The following is a 13,935-nucleotide window of genomic DNA, read 5'->3' as shown; positions in this document are numbered from 1 at the left end:
TGGATAGAGCATCAGCCTGCGGACTGAAAGGTCCCAGGTTCGATTCTGGACAAGGGCATGTACCTTGGTTGTGGGCACATCCCCAGTAGGAGGTGTGCAGGAGGCAGCTGATCGGTGTTCCTCTCTCACTGATGTTTCTAACTCTCTATCCCTCTCCTTTCCTCTCTGTGAAAAATCAATAAAGTATATTTAAAAAAAAATAAAAATAAATAAATAAATAATCTATGGTTTATCTCTCTCACTGTTTGACACCTTTTAAAAAGTGTATGTGTTTATAGACTTAAAGTAATTTCTAAGAACAATGTCAACATATGGTAAGACAACCTTTCATCTAGTAGGCAAACTACGCTTGGTGAAGATGATCAAGGCAATGCTGATGCTTTTGGAACAAATGAGCATTCAGCAGACACCAAATTACTAAAACACTTGGCACTGACTGGAAAGAGGAGAATAAGGAGAGGTAGAGAGAAAATAATTTCATAATTTAATTATTCTTTTAGTTAACATTGATGAAATCATAGAATCTAAGGGCTGACAGAAATTTTGAGGTTCTTTGGTCCTGTGTTTCCCAAATTTCAATCATACTTTTACCTACCATATGATCTTTTCATACCTGCTTTCCCCACTTAATATATAAAATAGTATGTATATTTCTTTAATCTATTTAAATTAATTTTATGTAGTTATTTAACTGCCTTTATTTCTTATTTAAGAAGAAATGTTACATTACTATAGGATTGGAAAGCAAGTCACAACTGACATAAAATATGGTAATTGCAAAAATAAATGGTAATTTATTGTAAATATTAATTAATTAGTATAAAAATATTGGTCCATAAATCTCCAAAAATTATTTTGTATGTCACTTGTGGAAAATGGGTTCAGTGCTACATCTGCTTTGTATTCATAGAATATGTAGAAAAGAACTTCCCTTACCCAAAAAGGCTGGCTTCTCTTTGAGGTCATAGAACAAAGCTGTGGCAAAAATGAGACTGATCTGGTTACAAGAATATTTCACTATCTGAAAGGTGAATTATTTTCTGTGTATTTCATGGAGACAAGTTCCACATTAAACTGTCCTTTGAAAGAAGAGCTATTACTTGAGGATTAATAAATTATCACACACATTTTTCTTCTTAAACTTACTGTAATACTTCTATTTGCATTCCCAATTATGAGAGTTTAACAGAGGAATTGAAATATGGGAAAGAACATCCCCACAAAGAAAAATATTGATATGGATGGATTCAGATGGGTAAAGCCTCAATCTCTACAGACAGAAGGGAAAATTAAACACTGATCACATCTCCTAACAGCTGCATAACTCTAAGGGGCCCATGAAAGAGACAGCACAATAGCCAACTAGGATAGGCACATCAGGTTTAACTGGAAATTCTAGTGACCAAGGACTTTGGAGAAAAATAAAAATAAAAAAAATAAATAAATCCTAGAATCCTAGTGGTCAGACTTTTTTTTTTTTTTTTTTTCAAATCAGCCACTTCCAGGGCGTGCTTTACTGGATTTAGTAAACAATCAGCCCAATTCCCTATACTTTCTCCCTTTTTATCTCTAGACATAGGCAGTGAGAATCAGTTCTCAGCAAAATGCTTCAAACCAAGCATCCCCCCCTTTTTTAAGCATCAACATGATTAGAATGGTAGCAAGAGTCTCTAACTATAATTAATGCATTAGAGTATTTGGCTTTATTAGTTATTAGCTATAAATGACCATTAGTCAAACCTAGCAATTATGCAGTGAATGATTGATTCTAAATGACTTTAACTAGAAATGCACCATCTTAAATAATAAGATCAATAAACTAAAGCCCAGAGAGGTATAGAACTTGCCAATGGTAGCAAGTTAAGATTGCGAATGCAGCTCGACAGGGTAGCAGGATACAAATTAACACCCAGAAATCTATGGCATTTTAATACACCAATAATGAACTCTTAGAAATATAAACTAAACACACACACACACACACACACACACACTCTCTCTCTCTCTCTCTCTCTCTCTCTCTCTCTCTCATTTACCATTGTAACAAAAAAATTAAGATGCTTAAGAATAAACTTAACCAAAGAGGTAAAAGACCTGTACTCAGAAAACTATAGGACATTGAAAAAAGAGATAGAGGAAGATATAAACATAAGTTGAAGACTATACCGTGTTCATCTATTAATAGAATCAACATCATTAAAATTTCCATACTACCCAAAATAATCTATAGATTCAATGGAATCTCCATTAAAATACCAACGGCATATTTCACAGACCTAGAACAAACTCTCCAAAATTTTATATGGAATCCAAAGAGACCCCGAATAGCTGCAGAAATCTTGATAAAGAGGAACAAAGTTGGAAGAAGCACATTACCAGATATCAAGTTATACTACAAAGCTGTTGTACTCAAAACAGCCTAGTACTGGCACAAGAACAGGCATATAAATCAATGGAACAGAACAGAGCACCCAGAAACTGACCCATGCCATTATACTCAATTAATATTTGACAAAGGAAGCAAGACTGTCATTGGAGCAGTGACAGTCTCTTCAATAAATTGTATTGGGAAAATTGGACAGATACATGCAAAAAAAAATGAAACGAGACCATTAACTTACACCATACATAAGAATAAATTCAAAATGGGTAAAAGACTTAAATGTAAGACATGAAACCATAATAATCTTAGAAGAAACTATAGGCAGCAAAATCTCAGACATCTCTCATAGAAATATGTTTACTGAAACATCCCCCAGGACAATGGAAATTAAGAAGGAAATAAATAAATGGGACTACATCAGAATTAAAAGCTTCTGCACAGCAAAAGAAACCATCAACAGAATAACAATAGAGCCCACTTCATGGGAGAACATATTTGCCAATGATACATATGTTAAGAGGTTAATCTCCAAAATACTTAGGGCACTCATAAAACTTAACAAAAGGAAGACAAACTATCCAATTAAAAAATGGGCAAAGGACCTACTGGTAAACAGACACTTCTCCAAAGTGGACATAGAGAAGGCTAAGAGGCATATGCAAACATGCTCAAAGAGACTCATCATCCCAGAGATACAAATCAAACAACAATGAGGTACCACCTCACACCTGTCAGAAAGGCTGTCATCAACAAACAAGTGTTGGTGAGGATGTGGAGAAAAGAAAACCCTCAGGCACTCCTGGTGGGAATGCAGACTGGTGCAGCCACTGTGGAGAACAGTATGGAGTTTCCTCAAAAAGTAAAAATGGAACTCCCATTTGACCCAGTGATCCCACTTCTAGGAATATATCCTAAGAAATCGGAAACACCAAGGAGAAAGGATATACGCACCCCTATGTTCATAGCAGCACACTTTACAATAGCTAAGATTTGGAAACAGCCCAAGTGCCCATCAGCAGATGAATGGATGAAAAAGCTGTGGTACATTTACACAATGGAATACTATGCAGCTGTAAAATGAAAGAACTCTTACCATTTGCAACAGCTTGAATGGACCTGGAGAGTATTAAGCTAAGTGAAGTAAGCCAGTCAGAGAAAGATAAGTATCACATGAGCTCACTCATATGTGGAATCTAATGAACACAATAAACTGATGAACAAAATAGATCCAGAGACATAGAAGCATGGAACAGACTTGCAACAGAGGGAAGGAGAGACATAGAAGCATGGAACAGACTTGCAACCTCAGAGGGAAGGCAGGGGAGGGTGTGTGGGTGGGAAGACTTCAACCAAAGAACTTGTATGCATATATGCATAACCCATGGACACAGACAATAGGGTGGTGAAGGCCTGTGGAGAGGGTTGTGGGTGGGCTAGAAGAGGTCAATGGGGGGAAAGAAGACGTATATAATACTTTCAACAATAAAGATTAAGAAAAAAACTTTGAAGACCCGAAAGGGCGTCTTTGAATGGCAGGTATGACTATTGATAGCTTACTATATTGGAATGAAAAATTAAAATATTTAGTTAAGAAAAAGAAATTATGAACACACTTAAAATCCAAGTGTCGTGAATGTGAGTATAATCCTATTTCTAAACACCATATTCTGTTTGGACATCAGTTTTTCCTCTCTTTCTCCCACTTCCCACTTGCACCTTTGCTTTAGAAAGCATTTATTCTTGCAAGTACATAGCATTTTTTAAAGTGAAAATCCTCTCTTTTAAAACTGACACTGAAGTTTTACATTTAAAACATTACGGTGAGTTTTTATAAAAAATAGATAACTCAATTCTTAAGTTCATCGAACTCTTTTAGCTTTTTCCCAGCCAAGACTTCGTATTTTGGCTTTATGCCCTCATACCAACTCAAATCTAAACCAGGCTTCTTAATAGGTAACTCGACTTTAACTCAGATCTGACATCAGTCTTTCTTTCATGTACCTGGCTTCATTTATCTTTGTACATTTCAACATGTTTACATTGCCTGCACAAGCTAGGTTTTCTAAATCCCCGTGCTCCCCATGACCTTCACTTTCCCATATCTAGACGTTTTTCTTAAAATGTTTTCAGAATGTCTATTGTTTGTCCAGAAACTTCTTGCAAGGGCAGAGAGCAAACCTTTATAAAAACAACTATTGTTTTCAAATGCTCAATGCTAAGTTAGTTCCTTTCTGGGCAAATTGCCCTGTATGCCTCAAGAAACAGAAATAAAAATTTACAATGTGTGAATGTTGAAACAAAAACTCAAGTTGAAGAAATAGAAATCCAGATACATATGGAAATAAAAAATAGTGTCAATATGTTTGAATGTTAATATGCTTAGGCCAAATTATCTATTTATCTTGAAGGTGAGAAGTACATTGCATTTCATTAAGTGGAAGCCATTCTTAGTCATTCTGCTATCCACTGGTCTTATGTAGCAGAAAAAAAATCACAGGAAAATAGTTCCAAAAATGATTTGGAAAGTATGATCCTCTCTCACTTCTAAATTCCATCTTTTAAATGTTGTTGTTTTTTGTTGTTGTTGTTTGTTTGGTTTTTTTTGCTTGTTATCTTATTTAACTTACCAAATAACTAGGGGCGATACTTATTTATTAGTTTGTGTTTATTTATTTATGCTTTTTCTTAAGGGGCTTCTGTTTATTACATTAGCTTTATGATTAGTTGTCATCAGTGCTATGCAAACAGAAGTTACACATGGTCCTTCTTTGCAGGTATTAAAAGGTAACTTCTCTTCCAGAAAAATTTATTATATTTATATGTAGCCAGAATCTCAATGTCCCTCACCTTGATCCATTTCATGATCCTCCCCTGGTCCTTTTCCCCTGGCTCTTCCTCCCTGCTAATGATTCACCGATTTTCTGTATATTTGTATCTTAGAGTAGGTGGTTATAGAGGAATTTATTTTTTAAATTTATTTGTTATCCTTGGAAATTATAGTTTCAATGCAGTTTATCAAATTGTTTTGAAAATGTCCTTTCAAATCAATTCTTATAGAATCAAACTGTATTGAGAAGTATCCTGCTCCTCCTCTCCCCACATTCACAAACATATATACCCTACTATAGATTTGTTGGTTTTGCTAAATAAAGCTAAAGAAATGAACAGATGAAATATAGTGCAAATAATAGTAGTCACCATAATTATGACTTTATCACATTTCTCTTAAAAGCAAAAGCCCCCATTTTAGCACATGAGAGTGTATAGTATCATAGACAGGCACATTCTTTTTTTATTGGTGTTAAGACATCTTTTATAAGAAATTCTTGATCATGTTCATGACCATGGGTGATTAAAATCTATAGATTATTCATAATGGTTTAATTTTCTGTTACATAGCCTTTCCTCAACACATTACTTTAGATAGGCTCTCTAAGACCCCATTAATCTCCAAGATTCTGGATTTTAAGTAGCAAAAATTATTAAGGTTGAGACTCTATCTTTTGTTATTCCTTCATTATGTAGGCATACAGAAATAAAGAGAAAATGACTTAGTATATTTAAACATTAACTGCATTGAGAATTTCAGTTCTAGTTGGAAACTTTTAAAAATCAGTGAAATAAGTTTCAAGCATGATTTTTTCTATCTTCCGAGAAAATGTTTCCCTTAACTGCCTACACAGGAACACCCAGTAATCATTTGAAAGCAATAATAATGTGGTTTCATTATTCTAGCTGCCTTCCTCTTTAAGAGGCTAATAAGGTCTTGACAGACCTACTACTAAAGCCTGTGGCGCCCTCTTCTGACCCCTTCCCCAACAAGGTAAGTTATGGGTTTTGTTTCTGAACTACCCTGGGGCTTTTTTTGCTTTTGCTTTCTCCTAACCTTATCTGTTACTTTACTCTTGTGTGTGTGGAGAGGAATGGGGAGTGGTGGGTGGAGGTGGGTGGGATTGAGCAAAAAATAAAAAAAGAGAGAGAACTCATGGACATGGATAATGTTGTGGTGATTGCTGGGCATAGGGGGTTGGGTGGAGGTGGAAGAGAATATAGAGGGGATAAATGGTGATGGAAAAAATAAATATCATGCAAAAATTCAGAGGTAACTGGTGGAAAACACAGGTCCTATGATAGAAATATGGCTACAGCTCCATGGTGATTGTGTTACATATTCTTCTAGGTTTTCATTTTGAAATTTGAGCTTTGTTCCAGAAGAGAAGAAATAATATTGAAATTTGAAATGGGATAAAAGTCTCACTCAAGCAATAAGCCTGCATAAAAACAATCTTATGAAAAAAGTAAATAAGAATTGTATGCTAAAACATCTAAATGAATTGTAAAAATAACTACTTATTAAAATTCAAACTTCATGCCATTAACTGTCTGCCTGGTAGCAGAAAATCAAGATGGGCTGTTCTGAATAACTTATACTCTGTACTAAAAAATATTTTATGATTCTCTGTTCAGAAATAAATGTTCTATTTCAGTGATGGCGAACCTTTTGAGCTCGGCGTGTCAGCATTTTGAAAAAACCTAACTTAACTCTGGTGCCGTGTCACATATAGAAATTTTTTGATATTTGCAACCATAGTAAAACAAAGATTTATATTTTTGATATTTATTTTATAGATTTAAATACCATTTAACAAAGAAAAATCAACCAAAAGATGAGTTCGCGTGTCACCTCTGACACGCATGTCATAGGTTCGCCATCACTGTTCTATTTGGACACTTCTCATATTTTATCTCACTCTTCTTTATTATCCACTCATGCTAGTTTCCTTTTCCATTCCTCATAAATGTTGCTTTAAAGGGGTTTTCTAACAAAAGGTCTTCCTCTCCACTTGATGTTCATCCAAGCAACTGCCATCCCCATTATTTTCAGGCCCATCCCAAATCTTGTCTGCTCAAGGAAATATTTTATTAATATTTCCCCTCACATGACCCTTGCTCTCCTCTCAATCTCTTTATCTAGAAGCACACTGTTAAGAACTCCCTTATGCTGTACTATAATGAGACTGATTCCACAATATAGTCCTGACAAAATTTTTTTTAAAATCTCACTATAATCAACACTTAATATTCTCTATTTTATAACTGCTACCATGCTTAGATTTTTATTTGTTCTTCTATTTGGAGTTTGAAGCATTATAAATACAGAAGCATGCTCACCTACTTGATTTTCACTGAACTGGGCTCACCCAGTAAGTATTATCCCTAAAGTCTCGAGTTCTCTTGTTGAATATTCTAATGGTGAATCTAAATCAGATTAGTAACTAAAAATTTTCAGTTAAATTAAACACTCAACTAGCCAAAGTAACTAGCTTTCAGACCACCTCTATTAGATGGGTACAATTTCCATGCCCCAGCAGTCTTTTGCTGGCTGGTTTTAAAATTCACAGTAAAGTGACCGTTTTTTTGGCTTGCACATTTACTTTATATAAAAACTTTACATAAAAGTAAAATTAAATGGAAGAGGAGTGATTCATTTCTTTTTTTTTTTTTGATTTTTTTTTTTTTTTTTTTTTGATTCATTTCTTGAAAGACATTTGTATTTGCTGAAAGAGCCACCTCCTGGTTGAATTTTGCACTGGAGCCAACAGAATCTTTCACCAGTTTGTTTGGCAAGATTAAATGGAATTGTCAGGATAGCTTCAAAAGGAGGATGCAAAGTAGAAAATTGAAAATTAATGCTAAGTTGTTATTTTACAATGAATTCAAATGCAGAATGAAATTGAGTAGGTCCCTGCCATACATCTGCCATATTTGTGAAAATTTTATCTTTAGTATCCAGGCTCTGATCTTGACCTTTGCTATTAAAATAGTACAAAAAAATGTTCAAAGACACTGAACTTTTATACAAATTAAAGACTGACAGCAGGTGGAATATTTTGCCATTTGAGAAGGGATACATCTGAGAAAATTTTATTGTAAATTGATTACTGATGCCTTGTGTTTGTATGATTAGCATTTTATATGTTAGAGCATCAGGCCCAGGTGATCAGTTTTGAAGGAATCCCATTCTCTCCCTTGAATAGTTATTTTTTTTAGCTTGATCCTGTGGAAATACTGCCTCAGTGCCATGCACTTTACCTCCTTTCTGCTCTGTGACATGTTTGCCTTACAGTCATCAATACCGATGCCCTGTTCCTTGTTTCTAAATGATCTGCATTATTTCTTTTATGTTCTCTTTAGCACCTCTCTTCATTACTTCATATCAAATGGTCTTTCAAAGTTTAGTGATCAAGCCTCATTCCCAGCTCATCCTGATATTCTTTCCCAAGGTTTCTCAATCGTAGCAGGGAAAAAATGAAAAAGAATCTAAGAAACTAGAATTTACCAACTTACTAACTTGTGGGGGGTGACATTTCCTTAGATAAAAAAAAAAACATAGCCCATCTGGCATGGCTCAGTGGTTGAGCATTGACCTATGAACCAGGAGGCCACTGGTTCAATTCCCAGTCAAGGCACATGCCTGGGTTGTGGGCTCCATCTCCAGTGGGGGGCATACAGGAGGCAACCAATCAATGATTCTCATCATTAATGTTTCTCTCTCCCTCTCCCTTCCTCTCTGAAATCAATCTATATATATAAAACCCTAATATGCAAATAGACCAGACAGTGGAACAACTGAACAACCAAACAAGTGGTCGCTATGATGTGTGCTGACCACCACAGGGCGCGTGTGGAACATGTTAGGCATCGGCAACAGGCAGCAGAGTGTGGAACATGGCAGGCATCAGCCATGGTGGGATGGTGGAGCAGGTGAGCAGAGGGCGCCAGACCAAGGTGTGGCGCTGGTCGCTATCATTAGGGCGAGCCTCTGGTGGTTGCTGAAAATTCTTTGCTGCCGTGTGCCATGGTCCCACTAGGCACTTGCACCCACTGCCGGTGCTGGAGCTGCCATTCACACCCGCTGCCGGTGCCCAGTGCTGGCCCTGATTGCTTGGCGCCGTCAGTGGGTGTGAGTGGTGGCTGCTGGCCCTGATCGCCCCTCAGGGCTTCTCCACCTCCCCCTGTTCCTGAGGGGCGAATGGGGCAGCAGTCGCCGCTCACACCTGCTGCTGGCTCCAGCCCCAATTGCTCCTCACTGTCAGCAGGTGCGAGCAGAGTAATCAGCGCCTAGGAGTGGTGGCAGGAGCAGGGCTGCCTGCAAACAGGGGACCTGGAGCTGCAGTAGGAGGGGCTGGGCGAGAGCACAGAGGATGGGCCGAGACCCGTTCCTGTGCCCACCACAGCTTTCCATTGCAGCCCACAGTTCCTTTCAAGGTGCATGAATTCATTTACTGGGGCCCTAGTAAAACTATATTTAAAAACAAAACAAACAAACAAACTAGGGCATATTTAACATGTTGAATAGATTAAGATAGCATCTAAAAAACATTTTTCATTATACTGAAATAGCTTTCATTCATTTATTCAGTCATGCTTACATTTGTTATTGGGTAGATTTTTTTGAACACTTACCATGACCCAGGTAAAGTTCTGAGTAGTAATAATATTAGCAGTGAACAAACTATGAGTCTGACTCTTATGGACCTACAGTTTATTGGTAGAAGACAGGGATTAAAAATAACCTAAATAGCCCTGGCTAGGTAGCTCAGTTGATTAGCAGTGGTCAGCAAACTGTGGCTCGTGAGCCACATGCGGCTCTTTGGCCCCTTGAGTGTGGCTCTTCCACAAAATACCACGTGCGGGCGCGCACATACAGTGCAATTGAAACTTTGTGGCCCATGCGCAGAAGTCGGTTTTCGGCCTGGGCGAGTCTATTTTGAAGAAGTACTGTTGATATTTGGCTCTGTTGACTAATGAGTTTGCCGACCACTGGATTAGAGCATTGTCCCATATGCCAAAGTTGTGAGTTTGATCCTGGTCAGGGCACATACAAGAATCAGCCAATGAATGCATATATGAGTAGAACAACAAATCAATGATTCTCTCTCTCTCTATCTCTCTCTTTTTCTCTCTCTTTTAAATCAATCAATAAAAATAATTTAAATGCTTAAAATAAATATTTATATTTTCAATACATGACTTTTATTGCATCTTTAAAATGTTGCAGATAAGTCTGAGGCATCATTTGGCATCTTGCTGTTTCTATAGCTGGACAACTTAGATCTTATTCATCAGCCTGCTGAACTGTTCCTTTTTCAGAAGCATAGATACCATCCAAAATTTTTCTGATATTCTTGTTTTTAACTGCTGTGGCTTGCTGAATCAAAGCAGCTGAATTTGGTGCAAGTTCAATGTTGTTTCATTCAAGAATCAGCTCATCTTTCTGGGCTTGAGATAATGAACAAGCAACGCATGATCTCATCCAAACCCTGCAGATGTACTCTTCACGCAAGAAATTTCTGATTTCAACAAGATAACCATTCTTCTGAATAACAACGTTGATGGGGAAGTGAGCTTATACAGACCTCATCTTGTATAAGAGGCTGAGTGTAACACCCTTGATCATGACTGCAGATAGTGTGAACCATGGCCAGTTCCTTTCTATTTCCCCACCATCTGTCAAACTGAAGCCTCTTCTTTTTCTTTCTTAGGAGACTGAGTTCTACATTGGTGTGGTTGGAGTCCATCCACAGGGTGCTTCTGGGGCCCTTCACAATAACTGTGCATCCCTTCATAGTGATGTTCATATTTTCTGGGATGGTAACAGTCTGATTGCTGAGAATGGTCTTCATCCTTGCAGTGGATGTGGCAAAGAGAGCCTAAAATAAATATTTAAATTAAAAATTGTAGCTCTGAGCATCTGCCAGCTCCAAGCATCTGCGATGGGGCCAGTTCCAGGCCAGGAGTTCAAAGTCAAGTGTGAGACTGGGAGCAGAGCACAGCCTCTTTGTGCACCCACCACCATGACCCACTTCAACAAGGTATGGGCTCTCTGCTGGCAGAGGTTAAGAACAAGGTTGCTTCCAAGTATGACCATCAAGCAGAGGAAGATTTCTGCAATTGGATATAAGAGGTGACAGGCATAATCCTCTGCAAATTCATAAACAAGCTACAGGCTCAGTGAAAGTCAATGAGTCCTCATTAAATTGGCTTCGGTGGGAGAATTTTGACAACTTTATTAAAGCTATTCAGGCTTATGGTATGAAGTCCCATGACATATTTGAAGCAAATGTTCTTTTTGAGAATGGAAACACGACTCAAGTTCAAACGATGCTGGTGATTCTGGCAACAAAAGGATTCCATATCACCATCGACATTGGAGTGAAGTGTGCAGAAAAACAAACATAACGTTTTGATGAAGGAAAATTAAAAGATGGCCAAAGTGTCATTCATTTGCAGATGGGAACCAATAAATGCGCCAGCCAGGTATGAAGGAATAAGACCAAAATATGAAGTCTCGGCTGGGCAAAAGCTACATGAGTTTGATAAACAGGAATTTAGTTTTATTTTAAATAAAAACTCACCTTGCCCTGACCAGTTACTCAGTGGTTAGAGCGTCAGCCCACTGATTAAAGGGTCTTGGGTTTAATTCTGGTCAAGGGCACATATCTCAATTGCAGGCTCGATCCCCAGGTGTGTGTGTGGGAGGCAACCAATCAATGTATCTCTATCATATCAATGTTTCTCTCTCTGTGTCTTTCTTCTAAAATTAATGGAAAAAATATCCTTATTTCTTTTTTCCCAATTTATATACCTTTTATTTTATTTTTGTGTCTATTGCATTATATAGAACTCCCAATAAAATATTGAAAATCATTGGTGTGAGTGGACATCTTTGCCTAGTACTGTATATGTTGTTAGCTATAAGTTTTTGGCAGGTATTATTTACCAAGTTGAGGAAGTTTTTATCATTAATGTTTCTTAGATTACTGAGAGTTTTTTTTAATCAAAAATAAGTGTTGAATTTTGCAAAAAACCTATCCTGCGTCTATTGATAACAACATGTGATTTTTTATTTTTAGTTTGTTGGTGTGATAGATTACATTAACTGGTTTTTAATGCATACTTGAGATGAATCCCATTCTTTTGTGATGTATAATTATTATTTTTAAAATATATTTTATTGATTTTTTACAGAGAGGAAGGTAGAGGGATAGAGAGTTAGAAACATTGATGAGAGAGAAACATCGATCAGCTGCCTCCTGCACACCCCCAACTAGGGATGCAACCAAGGTACATGCCATTCACCGGAATCGAACCTGGGACCTTTCAGTCCGCAGGCCGATGCTCTATCCACTGAGCCAAACCGGTGAGGGCTGTATAATTATTTTCATACATTGTTGGACTCAGTTCACTAATGTTTTGTTGAAGAATTCCACACCTATATTTATAAAAGATATTGCTCCACAGTTTTTTTCTTTAATGCTTTGCCTGGTTGTAATATTAGAGTAATGCTGGCTTCAGAATGATTTAGGAAGTATTTATTCTGCCGCTAGCCTCTGAAAGAGATTGTAAAGAATTGCTATAATTTCTTCCTTAAATGTTTGGTAGAATTAAACAGTGAACCTATCTAAAGCTGACACTTTCAGGTTTGGAACATTATTGATCACTGATTCAAATTTCTTTAATAGTTACAGGTTTATTTAGACTGTCTATTTATCCTTTGTGTGAGTTATGAAAAATTACGAACTTAAAGGAATTGGTCCATTTCACCTAGGTCGGTGGTCGGCAAACTGCGGCTCGCGAGCCACATGCGGCTCTTTGGCCCCTTGAGTGTGGCCACGAAGTTTCAATCTCGCTATACGTGCACACCCGCAAGTGGTATTTTGTGGAAGAGCCACACTCAAGGGGCCGCAGTTTGCTGACCACTGACCTAGGTTATCAAGTATGTGGGAATAGAGTTGTGCATAGTATTTTTATTATTTTTTAATTTCCATAGGATCTATAGTGATGCCTCCTGTATATTTATAATTCGTGTCTTCTCTCTTTTTCTTATTCGCTATGGCTAGAGGCTTATTGATTTTGTCAATCTTTTTAAAGAATCAGCTTTTGGTTACATTATTTTTTTCTGCCCCTATACCCTTCTCTAGTTCCCCCTCATTTCACTCTGGCAATCACCATACTGTTGTCTAGGTCTATGAGGTTTTTTGTGTTCTTTTTTATTTGTTTGTTTAATGCATTCACCACCTGGCCCAGTTCCACAATCCTCCAGTCCCACAACTGGCATAATAAACTCTGTATTTATGAGTCTGTTTCTATTTTGTTTGTTACCGAGGTTTTTGTTCCTTAGATTACACATGTAAATGAAATCATATGGAATTTGTCTTTCTCTGACTGCCTTCTTTCACTTAGCATAATAATCTCCAGGTCCATCCATGCTGTTGCAAAAAGTAAGATTTCCTTCTTTTTTACAGGTGAGTAGTATTCCATTGTGTAAATGGACCATAGGTTTTTGTCCACACATCTACTGATGGACATTTGGGCTGCCTCCAAATCTTGGCTATTATAAATAGAGCTGCAATGAATGTAGGGGTGCATATATTCTTTTGAATCAGTATTTGGGATCCTTCGGATATATTCACAGAAGTGGAATCACTGGGTCATAGGAAGTTCCATTTTTAATTTTTTGAAGAAACTTCATACTGTTTTCAATAGTG

General features: G+C 37.2%; 1 pseudogene; it reads right to left on the bottom strand.

The window, feature by feature from the left end:
* Positions 1-10,471: 10,471 nt before the first annotated feature.
* On the bottom strand, positions 10,472-11,070 carry LOC106727239 (annotated as a pseudogene).
* Positions 11,071-13,935: the final 2,865 nt, after the last annotated feature.

Source organism: Myotis brandtii, unplaced genomic scaffold (assembly GCF_000412655.1).
Source record: "Myotis brandtii unplaced genomic scaffold, ASM41265v1 scaffold394, whole genome shotgun sequence".
Taxonomy (NCBI): domain Eukaryota; kingdom Metazoa; phylum Chordata; class Mammalia; order Chiroptera; family Vespertilionidae; genus Myotis; species Myotis brandtii.
This window is presented reverse-complemented; position numbering and strand designations above follow the sequence as displayed.